The following is a 15786-nucleotide window of genomic DNA, read 5'->3' as shown; positions in this document are numbered from 1 at the left end:
TTCACAATTTGTAGTTAAGATAGATAATGCAATGGTTAGTCATTTTCTCACCCAGTCGAAGCTCACAGCTAAGCAAGCTAGATGGTAGGAGTTTCTAGCCAAATTTGAATTTTGTTTTGAACACACAACTAGAAGAACCAATCAAGTGGCAGATGCATTAAGTAGATAGGTAGAGTTGGCTACCCTAAGGAGAATCACCCCCATGATGGCTAGTAAAATCACAATAGATATTTGCAACCTAATTGAAGATAATCTGAATAAAGACCCATAGGTTAGTGCCATCTTGAAGCTAGTAGAAAAAGGGAAGTCCAAGTACTTTTGGCAAGAAAATAGGGTCTTATTGACCAAGGGTGCTCGGTTGTTTATGTCAAGAGTGGGAAGTCTAAGATAGATGGTAATGAGGGAATGCCATGACACACCATGGGTAGGTTACCTTGGTTTGCAACATACTTTGGCTTTACTAAAACAAGGCTATTATAGCCCTTACATGTGATAAGATACGATAGATTATATGAAAACTTACTTCGTTTGCTAGTAGAACAAAGTTGAAAAGAAAAAACTAGTAGGCATGCTTGAACCATTGCCTGTGCCTACAAAACCATAGGAAAATATCTCCATTGACTTACCTTCCTAAGGTTGTTGATCTTGGGTTTATCCTAATGGTGATTGACTGTTTCTCAAAATATGTTATGTTTATTCCCACCTAAAAGTATTACATCACGAAAGATACTGCTCGGCTAATATTTAAACATGTAATCAAGATTTAAGCCCTCCCTTAAACCATTATTAGTGACAAGGATATGACATGCACTAGGTCATTCTAAAAAGAGCTTTTCAAGATCTTGGGATCTTAGCTCAACATCTTTTAAAGTTATCACCCTTAAACTAATGGTCAAATCGAACAATTTAATGGGTTGTCAAAAAAGACTTTAGACACTTTGTTCAAGCTAATAAGAAGAATTAGCATTCATTATTAGATGTAGCCCAGCTTTATTTTAATTCCAATAAGTGTTCTTATACAAACAAGAGTCCATTTAAAGTGGTCACTGGACAACTACTAGGATTACCGTATACATCCCTTGAGCCATATTGAGGGAAAAATCTAGGAGCCTTCAACCTTAACAAAGAATGGAGACAAAACAAAAAAATTGCACAAACATACTTAGAAAAGGCATTGAAGCACATGAAGAAATAGGTAGATAAGGGTCGAAGGGCACAATAATTCAAAGTTGGTGATCTTGCTCTTATCATACTAGTGCTCTAACAAACCAAGTTCCTAAGGAAATAAGATCGTAGGTTGGTGCATAAATATGATGGTCCATTTAAGATTCTTTCCAAAGTGGGGAATGCCTCTAACAAAATCAACCCACCAAAATGGGTGAAGATGTATCCAGTGTTCCATGTGAGCAACTTAAAGCCCTAACATGTAAACCCTATAGATGCAAGTCACAGTGAATCAACCAGGGCTGCCATTACCATGAAGCCACAATCAAAACATTGAGTTGAAGAGATTTTAGCTAACAGGGTATCCTGAGTATCTCAAAGAATAGTTCATAAATATTTAGTGAAGTAGGAGGACTTAGGACCAAAAGAAACTAGTTAGGAGAGATACCATAACCTCTGAGCATTGTCACTGAAGATTGAACAATTTTAGGTGAACAAGTCAATGAAGGCATTGACAGAGTAGGTGGGGGAAGATGTCATGAGCCAACCTTGGATAGAGCCATGATTGGGCTTAAGATGTCATTAGCCACCCATGTATAGGGCCATGATTGAGTAGAGGTGCCAAGGGGGATGATAGATCTCATGTGCTAGGAAAAAGTGTCCCAATTTCAAACGTTGTAATGGCTTTAGGTAGCATAGCTATAAATTCTCTTAAGCCTTTTAGAGGGAGTGAGCAATCGGTGTATTATTAGGCTGTCACACTGGCTAAGATATCAAACTAAGCTAACTTCTATGAAAGTGTCCATCCAAGTGCCACACGGTCTATTGCTTCATTAAGTGAAAGCTTAGCCTGTGACACCATAGCACTGTTTTGGGCTAGTTCTCCATGACCTTGGCCTTTAGTATTCCTTAAGACCTGGTCCCCCTTATTATTAGACCTTGTTTCACTAGACTAGAATTGCTTTTTGACTCAGATAGAACCTTTAGGCTTAGACTAGCTTACAAACCATGACACATGCACATGCCTTGACCACCATCGAGACATTTCAACCCTTGGTCTCAGCACATATGTTGACCACCATCGGTATATGCTAGCCCTTGGGAGGTTGTTGCCTCGGACACCATTGCCAGATGTTGGCACTTGGTGCAGCATGTATACCACGACCTTTGCACCATTTATTTATCCCTTCCAAGCCACTTGTCTACCCCTTAAGTGCCATTGACACCTAATGGCACTTGGTGCATGTGTCACAAGTTCTGACCATAAGCCAAACTTTGTGTGGCCTTAGATAGGGAATTGACTTTCTGTGCCTAAGTAAGCCTACAAAAGTTAAGTGCTCAGCATAATTCTAGCTTGTAAAGATTATGTTGTAGTATTAGGCTTTCTAGAACCCCTTGAATCTGATCTTCCCATGACTATGTTTAGGAGTGCCTACACTTAGGTTTGATTGTGTTCCCACACCTCAATCATTAGTGTCTAAGCTTGGGTCTGATTGTGTGCCCACACATCACTCACTAGCACCTGCACTTAGGCCTAGCTCAATTTTATCAAACTTGAACACTGTGCCTGAGCCTCTAGAGTCTTGATCACTACCCATACCACTGTTTTATGCTATTTTCTTATGACCTAGGCCACCAGTAGGCCTTAAGGCCTGGTCCCCCTAGTTATTAGACCCTATCCCACTAAAACTGAAATTGTTCCTTAACTCAAAGAGAACCTTTGAGCCTAGACTAGCTTATGGACTATGACATATGCAAATGCCTTGACCACTATCGACACTAAATGACCTTTGATGCATGCACCTACCTTAACCAGCATTAGGACTTCTTGGCCCTTTATCTCAGCACATGCTTCAACCACCATTGGCACATGTTAGCTTTTGTGTGGGTAGCTCCTTCGAATACCATTAGTAGATGTTAGGCTATGCATCATGCACACCATGACTAGGCAGTAGGTGGGTTTAGGCACATCTTTATAGTTTTGCCATGCCAATTCCATTTTTGTGGCTTGAAAATTCATATAATGGTCCTTTTGAGCCTTCATGTGAAGTTTGATGGCAAGATGACTCGTTTTCCATTTTTCATAATTTTTAAAATTTTTCATGGTTTAGATTTTTTTGAAAAATTTTTAAGAGTTTTGGCCCCAATTTTGTTATACATGATCCTTGTATTTTTGTTGGTATCCATAAAAAAATTTAGCTAAAAAATAGAAATGTAGAAGATTTTATTGCCATTTGAAAAAAACATCTCCATTTTAAACATTTGAATGGCTACTGGTTGTGAACTTGTAAAAGCTCTTACCCTCTTTAAGGGGGTGTGAGTTGTTAAGATTCCTTAGGAGGTAAGGGGCCAATATAAGGGCTAAAGACTAGCACCCATCACACATCATGTGCGTACACTCTTTGACCCCCTACTCCTAATCATCGGAACCCTCAATTCCACTAACTAAGTTATTAGGTGCTAGTGTTGTAGGCAAAAAACATATGGCACCAGCACATGGCCAAGCCCAGCATGTGCATCATGGCCCAAAATCAAACTTCAACCAAGGCTGTTACCATTAATGACACATGCAAGTGCATGGTGTAAGCACATACCTCAACCATCATTGGCACAAGCTGGCCCTTGGTACGAGCACTTCTCGATGACCATCGACACATGTTGGCCCTTGGCACTGACCCTTGACTAGCCTTTGACTAGCATCAGCATAATCTAGACTTGGTGCAAGCACATCCTTCGATTAGCATTGATAGAAGATGGCCCTTAAGGTGAGTAATTACCTCGACCATCATTAGCACTTATGGACCCTTGGTCTTGGATATGTCTATTTGAAAAAAATGTCCTTACTTTAGACACTTTAATGTCTACTGCTAGCATATCTATCAAATCTCTCATGTTTTTTAGAGGGTGGTTGTTTGGGCCCCCTATCCCCTCATAAAAAGAGTAGGTATGCGTGATGGACCTATCATTGCACACATCAACAACAATGTCTTTGGAGCAAAATCCAAGTCATGCTTGCCTTTTGGCAGTGTTGTCCAGTGACTGGTTACTTCGATGACTCATAGGCTTTTATGGCCTCGATCGATAGGTGTGCATACAAAAAAGGGCTCGGTTGTGCTAAACTTAAGCTTATGCCTATGGTTGATGCTACCCCAGACCCTAAACCAAGTCTCTAAATCTTGTAATAGTTCCCTAGGGTGGGGCAAGCAGAAGCTAAGGCCATAGGCTTAGTCTGGCCAAGTCTCTTAGGTATTTGGCAGTCATGCCATCCTTTCTTATTGACCATAAAAATGCCTTGGCCTGGCCAAGCCCTTGCATGTAGTTGAGGCTACCCAAGACCCCAGGAACAAGTAATTAAATCGAGTAACATCTCTTATGAAGGTGATAGAGGAGTTTGCATGTGCGGTCCTAGCCAGGCCAAGTATTAGTGGTGTCATGCCATTATTGTCTCTTGGATGGCAGGGGCAATCTCATGGCCTTTCCTTGTATTTTCCCATGTCATGTGGTTGCAGCATGGCTTTGTACATCATTTCCTCTACTCTCTCATCGAGTAATTGATTGGGTAGGTTGTGGATCAGTGTGCATGGATATTGCCAATTGTACATAATGGGCATATGAGTGGTGCTATTGTTATGCATGTTAACAGGCTCCATGCTTATTGCATCAAACTATCAACCTGTCATCCTTTTCAATCTCCCCCATATGGTCATCATACCTTGGGGGTGCAATCAAGATCCTATGCTATGTACCTAAATCAATAGAAACCAAATGTCTTGCCATCCCTTATCCATCTTGTGCCCTTAGGGGCTATAAGTCAGACCTTAATCATGCCCTGTGTCCCAAGTATGCCACCCAAACCTCTATGGCCACATTGGTGCATTGGTGTTCAATCATGCTCTCAAATGTAAAATGTTTTATAGGCATGGGCTCTTAACCCTTGTTCATCTAATGCTATACATTTTACGTGCTTGACACACTTGACGTTTATGCCTTATTTTGGCTCTCTTTGCCACTCAGTCAGTGTGTTGAGGCCCATGCGGTGCCAACATCCCAAAGGAATGTGATCCTGCTAGTAGTCATATGCTTGTCTCAAAGATTAAGCCATGCATGTCTAAGTATGAACTAATTTAGGCTGTGTAATTGTGAATGGCTCATTAAATCAATTATAGTTTGTTTGATGGATCTACTACTCGAATAACCATAATAATTCTAGAGCTAATATGTGCAACAAACTCTAACTTCTAGAGGGATGCATTTATTAGATAAAAGGTTGATAAGGACTTTGCCCATTGCTCTGATGATTCATGATAACTCAACAAATCGCATGGCCTTTGTGCAAGCGATGCATCATTCAAATTTTTTCCCTATCAACTTTTGATGGTAGGATAGTGGCCTACTATGGTGGTGATGGGTGATGGAAAATTAGGGTTTGATTCTATATAGGGAGCTTAAAAAATAGTTACCACATCCAAGGAAGGTAGTAGGTGCACAAATTACCTAATCCTAACATGGGGAGGTAGTGACAATAAATAACACTAGGCCTTATGAGTCTAGTAATTGAAATTAGTATAATCTAAATCCTTTAACAAGGATCCATATGATGGCAAGTCTTATGCCAACATCCATAGTAATTCTAGCTCCAATAGCATATATTTTAGTTGTTATAGTAAAAAAGCTCATAGCTAGAACTAAGCTTGGGTCATTGATCCATCTCATGGTGAGCACCAATCTACTTGTCCCTACTACAGATGATGCCCTCATTGTCTTAATTGGCCAGGTCATTCCTCTAGTGTTTTTCCTTTGAAGAAATTAAAGTGCTTAAAGCAAGCCTACACTTGTATACATTAGCATGGGATAACATTATAGCATTTTGATCCTAGTTGGCCTTCAAGATCGGAGTAATGATTAACATGGACAATTAGGGGCATTCATTTTTCATAGTCAGAAGTGGAATTCTTTAATTTATGAAAAATGAACAACTATGAAAGCATTTACCAAGGATGCTTTCATTAATCAAGAATAAATGTTAGGGACTTGAAGATGATCAAATGCCATTCTAGTCTCTACCATAAATGATGCTAACCAAGGATCGGAGGTTGTTATTTTTAGGACTCCGCTAGCACCTTATGAGAAATCAAAGTCTTTGGGTTTCGAGGGGAGTATAGTCCTAAGGTTGAAACTTAAAGGAATTGACTAAAGGGCACCACCAAGAGTGGAGCATGCAGCTTAATTTAACTCAACATGAGGAAACTTACTAGGTCCAGACATAATAAATATTGACTGATTGAAAGCTCTTTCTTGATTCTATGGGTGGTGGTGCATGGCCATTCTTAATTGGTGGAGTGATTTGTCTAGTTAATTCTATTAATGAACAAGACTTCAGCCTGCTAACTAGTTATAAGAAGGTGATCCTTCATGGCTAGCTTCTTAGAGGGACTATAGCCATTTAGGCTAAGGAAGTTTGAGGCAATAAAAATTGTATTTAAAATATTCATTTAAAAAAATTATTTTTTTATTTATCAATTTTTATTTATTTTTTGGCAAAAATTATTTTTTAAAATTATCCCAAAACTTTGGTGAAATTTAAATAATATTTTTGCTTGCAATAAAATTTATTTCCTTCAAGTAGGTATTATTATTAAATTTTTTATTTATATTTTTTTAGTTTTTATTTTATTTCAGTTTCATTTTTTATTCTATTTATTTATTTTTTTAAAAAAATTATTACCAGTATAAAATAACAATAATAATTAAAAAAACATAAAAAATCAAAATCAAAATCAAAATAAAAATCAAAACGAAAAAAAAAAAGAAAAAAAAAGGAAAAACCTGCGAAACGGGTCGGGTTGACTCGCGGATCATGCGTGGGTCGAGTTTGGTCCAGACGTCCAAAACGACATCATTTTGAAGGCCTTTTTTCTGATTTTTTTCTTTATTTTCTCCTTTCCCTTTTCTCTCTACCCAGAGCTCCTTTCTCTAGAAAACCCAGCCCCTATGTCGATCACCATGGAGCCCAATTTCCTATCGGTTGTCGCCATGCACCGATGGTTGAAAACTTCAACGGCACTAGAAAATTAAAAGATCGTCAAATTTCGGTGGCCAAAAAATTTAAACTTTTCTAGATTCTAGTGCCAAAAAATTCAAACCTTTACAGTTTTCGATGACCTAAAAAGTTTTTCAAAAATTCCCCAAATGATCCTTTTTTCCTTCTAAGCACCTTTCCAAGCCCAGATTTTTCAAAAAAAATCTACAACTTATTGGTTCAAGAATTTCATTCTCGAAAAATGTTTTTTTTGTGTGTTTGCTATTTTTTTTATTATATGTGTTCCCTCTTATTGTTCTTTTTTTTTTGTTCGTTCCTTACAGAGATTAGCTCTATTTATAAAGCTTTTAAGATTCATGATCCCATATCTTCTTGGATCCTTTTGTGAAAATTTTGGGTGTCTATCCAATGACTTTTGGTCATCGGATTTCATGCTGCCATGTTAGGCAGTGTCAAGAAGAAATTTGGACCACTCTGGCGGCTTGATTTCGGCTGCCAGAGTTGAAATCAAAGACTTTTTTTTTATTTTTTTCCTTTTGTTTTAAAGATTAATAATAATAATAATAATAATAAAGAATAAAATTATATAATAATAATAAAAAAAGAAGAACAAAATTGGTGCCTATAGCTGCCCTTCTTTGCTTATTTTTTAGAATCAGGAATAAGGCAAAAACAAAAATACACCAATTTTGTTCAGATAAACAATACAAAAAATGAAACATTGAACATAAACTTTTTTTTTTGAAGAAAATTTGAAAGGCTCTTCTAAATAGAGGCTATAAAACTTTAAATTCAAAAAGCTCATTTCACTAGAGGCAACGAACTTGAAATTCAAAAGGCTTCTCTCATCAAAGGCAACAAACTTTAAATTCAAAAGGCTCATTTCACCAGAGGCAACAAATTTTAAATCCAAAAGCTCATTTAACCAAAGGCAACAAAGTTTAAATGTTAAAAGGCTCTTCTCATCAGAGGCAACAAACTTTAAATTCAGAAGCTCTTTTAACCAAAGGCAACAAACTTTAAATTTCAAAGCTCCTTTAACCAAAGGCAACAAACTTTAAATTAAAGATCTGAGAGGCAATGGTATTTCAAAGATTTCTCTAAACAAAGGGTTCACATCTTTCCTACTTTTGACTTTTTCTTTTGTTAGTCTTAGATTGTCCTAGACCCATGCATCTATCATGTCACATGAATGTATGAATGACATTTTCATATTTTTGCAATGCCATGCAATAAATGATGGTCATGATGCAAATGCACTTATTATGCAAATGAAAAGACCATTTTCTTTCTCTTTTTTTTTTCTGTTGTCATTTTCCTTTAATCCTCAAAATTTCTCAAAGTTTATTTCCTTTCTTCTTCTCTTGAATCCTAAGCATTCCAGTAGTTGATTAAGCTCAGATAAAAAAAGATTTCTCTTCATATCCCATATTCCATGTCAACCACTTTATGACCTTTAGGACACTTTTCTCATTAACCTTTGTTCCCTACTATTTTGGTTATCATTTTAAATCTTCTTCAAAATAATGTGTGCATCTTTTATGGTCATTGTTATTCCTTTATCATCTTTTGAATTTCAAACAATTATAACACATTGCACATTTCTCTTTTTAATGAGAGGGACAAAAGGAAAGATAAACAAAGTGGTATTTTATTGTGGTAAAAGGGAGAAGTGTTTCATGCGTTATAAAAAGGGATAAAACAAGGATAACAAGTAATCACATAACAAATATTCAGATCATCATAAATTAATTCATCATGGATTCTTTTCTGAAGACTCTTAATTGGTGCCCTTGACTTTTTGAAAATGTAGCAAACCAAACTAGCCCAAAACCATTGAGATCTTCTGGCACATATTGAGAATTGAGCCATTCCATTCACTATCCCCTTTTATTTTTATCTGAGCTACCCTTTCAGGTTTTCAACTTAGATATCTTTTAAATTCATTTTACTTTTTTTATTTTTTCTAAGCATAATATTTTTTTACTGCATCAGCATTGACTAGATTTGACAGATCATCTCTATCCATTCTTGCCAAGATCAGTGCCCCACCAGAAAAAGCTTTTTTCACCATATATGGGCCTTCCCAATTAGGAGTCCATTTTCCTTGAGGATCCTATTGGTTAGGAAGAATCCTCTTCAATACTAATTTTCCTTCTCAAAATTGTTGTGGGTGAACTTTCTTGTCATGAGCTCGCATCATTCTTCTTTGATACAGTTGGCCATGGCAAAATGCAACTAATCTATTTTCTTCAATGAGATTCAATTGTTCATATCGAGCGTGAACCCACTCAGATTCTTCTAACTCAACCTCCATGAGAAGTCATAAGGAAAGAATTTCAACTTCGATGGGTACCACTGCGTCCATCCCATATACCAATGAAAATGGTGTATCTCCTGTAGATGTGTGTATCAAAGTTTGATAAGCATGTAATGCAAATGGTAGCTTTTCATGCCAATATTTACACACATCATCATCTTTTTAATAATTCTCTTTATGTTTTTATTGGCTGCTTCAACTGCCCTATTCATCTTTGGACAATAAGGTGCTAATTTATGGTGTTTGATTTTAAACTAAGCACAGACCTCAGTCATCATTTTATTATTGAAATTAAGAGCATTATTTGAAATGATCCTTTCTGGAAGGCCATATCGACATATGATCTATTTCTTGATGAACTTGTAAACCACCATTCTTGTCATATTGGCATATGAAGCCGCCTCTACCCACTTTGTGAAGTAATCAATTACCACTAAAATGAATTGATGTCCATTTAAGCCTTTTGGTGTAATGGGCCCTATCACATCCATTCCCCACATAGAGAAAGCTAAGGTGTTGACATAACACGCAAGGACGTTGGAGGAACTTGAATCCTATCTGCATAAATTTGACATTTATGGCATTTTCTAGCATACTTAATGCAATCTTTTTCCATTGTTAACCAATAGTATCCTACTTTTATTATTTGTTTAGTCATCATATGACCATTCCCATGAGTTTCACAAACACCTCCACAAATTTCTTCTAGTAACATTTTGGCTTCAGTAGCATTCACACATCTCAATAGTGTTTGGTCTCAACTTGTCATATATAAAATTTTTCCATCTAGAAAGAAACTCATTGCCAACCTTCTCAACATTTTCTTATCATTCTCTGATATGTGCTCTAGGTACTATTGATATTTAACATATTGTAATATGTCAAAATACCATGGGTTTCCATCAACTCCTTCCTCAACATTTGAACAATGAGCTGGTTTCTCTCGTAAGCTCAATTTGATGGGTTGGATTTCAGCATTCTCATTTAATTTGAACATTGTTGCCAATGTAGCCAATGCATCAACCATATGATTCTCTTCTTGAGGTAAATGATGAAACTAAATAGTTTTAAATTTTTTGATCACTTTTGATATGTACTTTTGGTATAAAATCAATTTTGAGTCTCTGGTTTCCCGTTCTCTTCACAATTGGTATATGACTAAGGTAGAGTCTCCATAAACTTCTAAAGCATGGGCCTTTCTTTCAATAGCAGCTTGAAGACCCTGAACACATGCTTTATATTTTTCCATATTATTGGTGCAATCAAAATTTAGTTTCACGATGATTGGGTAATAATCCATTTCTGAAGATATTAAAACTACTCCAATACCATGCCTCAAAGCATTTGATGCACCATCAAAATACATCTTTCATATATCTTCATTATGCTTTTCTTTTTCTATGTGCAATATAGACATTAAGTCTTCATTTGGAAAATCAAATGTCACAGGCACATAATCTTCATGAGCGTGTTCTACAAGAAATTTAATAATAGCACTTCTTTTGATTGCCTTTTGGGACACATATACAATGTCATATTCAGAAAGTAACACTTGTCATCTTGCTATTCCTCCCAACAATGAAGGTTTTTCAAAGATGTATTTGATTGGGTCTAATATGAGCCTAGTAGTATGATACAACATGTATTGTCTAAGCCAACGAGCTGTCCATGCTAATACACAACACATATTTTCCAATGGTGAATACTTTGACTCGTAATCAGTAAACTTTTTGCTCAGGTAATAAATAGCTTGTTATTTCCTTCCTGTTTCATCATGTTGCCCCAAAACACATCCCATTGATTTTTCATACATCGTTAAATACAGGATAAGAGGTCTTCAAAGACAGGCGGCATTAATACTAGTGGGTTTGATAAATATTCTTTAATTTTTTCAAACGCCATTTGACAATCTTCATCCTATTCTCCTAACCCGTGTTTTAGAAGAATCTCAAATATGGGATCATATTTAGCTGTAAGTTGGGAAATGAAACGAGTAATATAATTCAATCTCCCTAAAAATCCCCTTACTTATTTTACGTACATAGAGGTGGTAGCTCTTGGATGGTACGTATCTTATCTGGATCCACCTCTATTCCTTTTTTACTGATAATAAATCCCAGTAATTTTCTTGAGGTTACACCAAAAGTGCATTTAGCTGGATTGAGCTTGAGCTAAAACCTTCTTAATCTCTTAAATAACTTTTTGAGATTAGTCACATGATTTTCTTCTTCATGGGATTTGGCAATCATGTCATCCATATACACCTCATTTTCTTTGTGCATCATATCATGGAATAGAGGTACGATGGCTCTTTGATGAGTTACCCCAGCATTTTTCAAACCGAAGGGCATGATTTTACAGTAAAATGTTCCCCATACTGTTACAAAAGTAATCTTTTCCTTATCTTCTTATGCCATCTTAATTTGATTATAGCTTGAAAATCCATCCATGAATGAAAATAGAGAATGCCTAGTGGTATTGTCCACTAGAGTGTCAATATGAGGTAATGGAAAATTATCCTTTGGACTTGCTCTATTCAAATTCTGATAATCAACACACGTTCTCGCTTTGCCATCTTTCTTGGGTATTGGGACTATATTTGCCACCCATTCGGGATATTTGGCCACTTCTAAGAATCCTACATCAAATTACTTTTTCACTTCTTCTTTTATTTTCAACAACATTTCAGGTTTCATCCTTCTCAGCTTATGTTTAATTGGTTTGCACTCAGGCTTCAATGGTAGCTTATGCACTACAATTTTAGAATCCAGCCCTAGCATTTCTTGATATGACCAAGCAAATACATCTACATATTCATGTAGTAACTTTATCAACTCTTGCTTTATTGGTGATGACATCGAAGTACCAATCTTAACTTCTTTTTTAGTTTTTTAATCCCTCAAATTAACAACTTCAACGGCTTCTTGATGAGGCATGATTTGCTTTTCTTCTTGTTCCACTAATCTCAATAATTCTAGGGATATTGCATGGTATTCCACATTCTTTTCATCATTGAGTTCACCAATATAAATAGAATTTTCAAAATCAAATCCTGGAATATTGTCATGATGATTTTCATATTCGTTATTCAAATACCTTAAATGTAGAAGGATGTATAGTAATGCAAGGAATTAAAATGAAAAAGGCAAAAGAAATGGACAAATGTGCTACACTTGTCATTTATTCAATTGAAAATGAGGAAATAAACACACATAAGACATTTATTTAGATTTGGTTCAACACATTACTTTGGAAGAAATTTAGAAGCAACAAGTAGCTCCTCAACATGCCAATTTTTCAATTCTGAACCATAAGGAGTAAGATAAACCCATGGACAGCCTGGATCTTCACTTTGCTTTTCTTTACCCACCATTTGTATTGAAAATTCAGTGAAGATATTTTTTTAATGATGGTGTAAACTCTTTCTCTATGTTTCTTACCACATCTGGATAGATATAGCCAGCTGAGATGAAAGTCTCATAAAGGGGAGGAAAAGATAAGCTTTCAGTGTCTACTTCTTACCCTAGAAAGTGAGCTAACCTTTTTTCTCTTTTCTTCTTTATGGATTTCATTCTTCATTTTTGAGTTGGCTTGTACCTCAGCCCAAACTGATTGTCCTTCTTAGGCATTATCCATAGTCATTGTATTCCCTGCAAGTTAGCCCACACTTGTTGTCCTTTCCCTACCACTTTTTTAAGTGCCATTTTGGAAGCTTTGGATAGACATGGAATAGCCATTTTTGATCTTTCGCCCACATAGGTTGCATTAATGAATTTAAAGGATCTGAAAGAAGATTTTAGAGCTTTCTTAGCTGCTTCAATGTATAATGCGGTAAAAGGTTTAGTCACTAATAGGTCTTCTTCACCAGCAACAATAACCACCTTTTCATCAATTATGAATTTTACTTTTTGATGCAGAGTGAAAGGAATAGCTCCTACCATGTGAATCCATGGTCTTCCAAAAAGACAACTACAAGAAGGACCGATATCCATGACTTGAAAGACTATATTAAAAATACATGGTCCATTTTGGATTGGTAGCTCAATATTGCCTATCACTTCACGACGAGTCCTATCAAAAGCCCTCACTATCATATAACTCCTTTTCATGTAAGATGTGTCAACTGGCAATCTAGATAGTGTAGTCATAGGCATCACATTTAAAGAAGATCCATTATAAATGAGCACCTTTACTAGTGTATGATCCTTGTATCTTGTTGAGATATGTAAGGCCTTAGCATCACCTCTACCACCAGGTGGAATTTCATCATCAGTAAATGATATATAATTTTCCACTATGATATTTCCCACTATGCGATCAAGTTTCTCCACAGATATATTATGAGCTACATAAGCCTTATTGAGTACTTTGAGCAAAGCATTTCTATGAGGCTCAGAATTTAACAATAACGACAGCATAGAAATCTAGTTGGTAAGTGATTTAATTGCTCCACCACACTATATTCACTATGCTTAATAAGCTTAAAAAACTCACGAGCCTTTTTTTTTGTAACCAAATTTTTACATTCTCGATCTAAGACTAGGGTTGGGTGAATCTCTTGATTGTTGGGTGATTTATCTTCTTTTTCTAAGCTCATTTCCCTTTCTTTTACTTTTTTTTTTGTGCTCTTTCAAGTGTTTCTAGGGTATATCACCACCCACTTCGAGTTATGCCCCTAATGCCAGTTATATTTGTTGTACTTGCATCACATGAGCCATATTGAAGAGAACCATTATCCAAACCTTGTGATATTATATTACAATCATATTTCCAAGGGACTGTCTTATCTGATTTTTATGGGAATGGGCTAAGGACCTCAATTGTCACCTTTGGCATAGTTGTACAAACTAGTTTGTTAATCTTAGCACTCAATTTTTCATCATAAAAGATCGTGACAGGCTCAAAATTCATATGAACTGGCTTATTAACCTTAACACTTGGTTTCTCTTCATAAAAGATGGTAACAGGCTCAAAATTCATTTGGTAAGGCCTATTTTTGGATGAGTCTTCCATCATAACATTCACTGAACTTTTTTCATGTTCTTCATAAAATTCAACCAAGAAAGAATCCATCATTCTCTGCAACTCTTGTCGAAATGCTTTACAATCTTAAAGTGAATGACCAACCATCCCCATATGGAATTTACAAGTGTGATCTAAATTATATGAAAAATTTCCATCATCTGAGTTTTTAGGTATTGGATGAATCATATTTGCTTTCACAAGGGTAACAAATATTTCATCCATAGGGGTTATTATCTAGCTTACTTCTCTTTTAATATTTTGAGTTGTCTCACTATTTAAAGCATTTATTGATCCTCTACCATGATTAGGTAACGGATTGGCCTTCATACTTGATCCAGCCTTGGTTATGAAATTTAAAATTTTGTTATCAATCAAGCTTTGCACCCTATGTTTAAAGGCCATACAATTTTCTAGGAGTGGCCTTGAATTCCATATTGATAGTCTTAAGAAGCTTCAAGATCATACCACTTCGGATATGGAGGTTTCAAAGGCTCTATGGGCTGTCGAGCCACCAAGTGTTTTTGGAATAACTGAGGGAACAATTTTTTGTATGTCATAGGAATCGGATCAAATCATTGTTGCTCTTGATTATTTTGAGGTTCCTTTTAATTAAAATCTATGGTATTTACCTGCGGGAAAGGTCATGGTAAAGGTGCTCGAGGGTGAACATTGGCTTGGAAAGTAGGTGTTTGGGTTTGCATTAGTTGGTAATGATATGGGTTTTGGGAAATATTATAAATGATTGGGTAAAAAGGTTGGTATATAGGATATGAATGGTATGGGATAAAAGGTCTTGGTTTTGGTTTTTCAATGGTGATAGCTTGCACTTCCATTTTTTTTTTCTTGGATGGTCCTTTTTTTTTTATCCAGAAACATCACCTCCATAAATCTTTTCATTTTTAATGGCATTTTCTATTATCTATCCCATAATCACCATATCAGTAAAGTTTTTGATAGAATGACCAATGAGCCTGTCATAGTATGATGCTCGAAGAGTATTGATGAATAGAATAGTTGTTTCTTTCTCGGTGAGAGGAGGTTGAACCTGAGCAGTAACATTTCACCATCTTTGGGCATATTCTTTAAAATTTTCATTAACATTCTTTTCCATGTTTTGCAAAGACAATCTATCTGGAGCCAAGTCTGTGATATGCTTGTATTAAGTAATAAATTCTTTGGCCAAATCTTTCTATGAATGAATACAACTCCTGTCTAATTGAATATACCATCTGACAAC

The 15786-nt window shown here is 36.0% G+C and overlaps 1 pseudogene; it reads left to right on the top strand.

Moving 5' to 3' along the window:
* The first annotated feature begins 5221 nt into the window (after positions 1-5221).
* On the top strand, positions 5222-6314 carry LOC149514854 (18S ribosomal RNA; annotated as a pseudogene).
* The last annotated feature ends 9472 nt before the right edge of the window (positions 6315-15786 follow it).

This window comes from Durio zibethinus, chromosome 15 (assembly GCF_047325235.1).
Source record: "Durio zibethinus cultivar Kanyao isolate XHJ-2024 chromosome 15, ASM4732523v1, whole genome shotgun sequence".
In the NCBI taxonomy this organism is placed as follows: Eukaryota; Viridiplantae; Streptophyta; class Magnoliopsida; order Malvales; family Malvaceae; genus Durio; species Durio zibethinus.
Note: the sequence above shows the minus strand (reverse complement) of the source record. Positions and strands in the feature narration are given on the sequence as shown.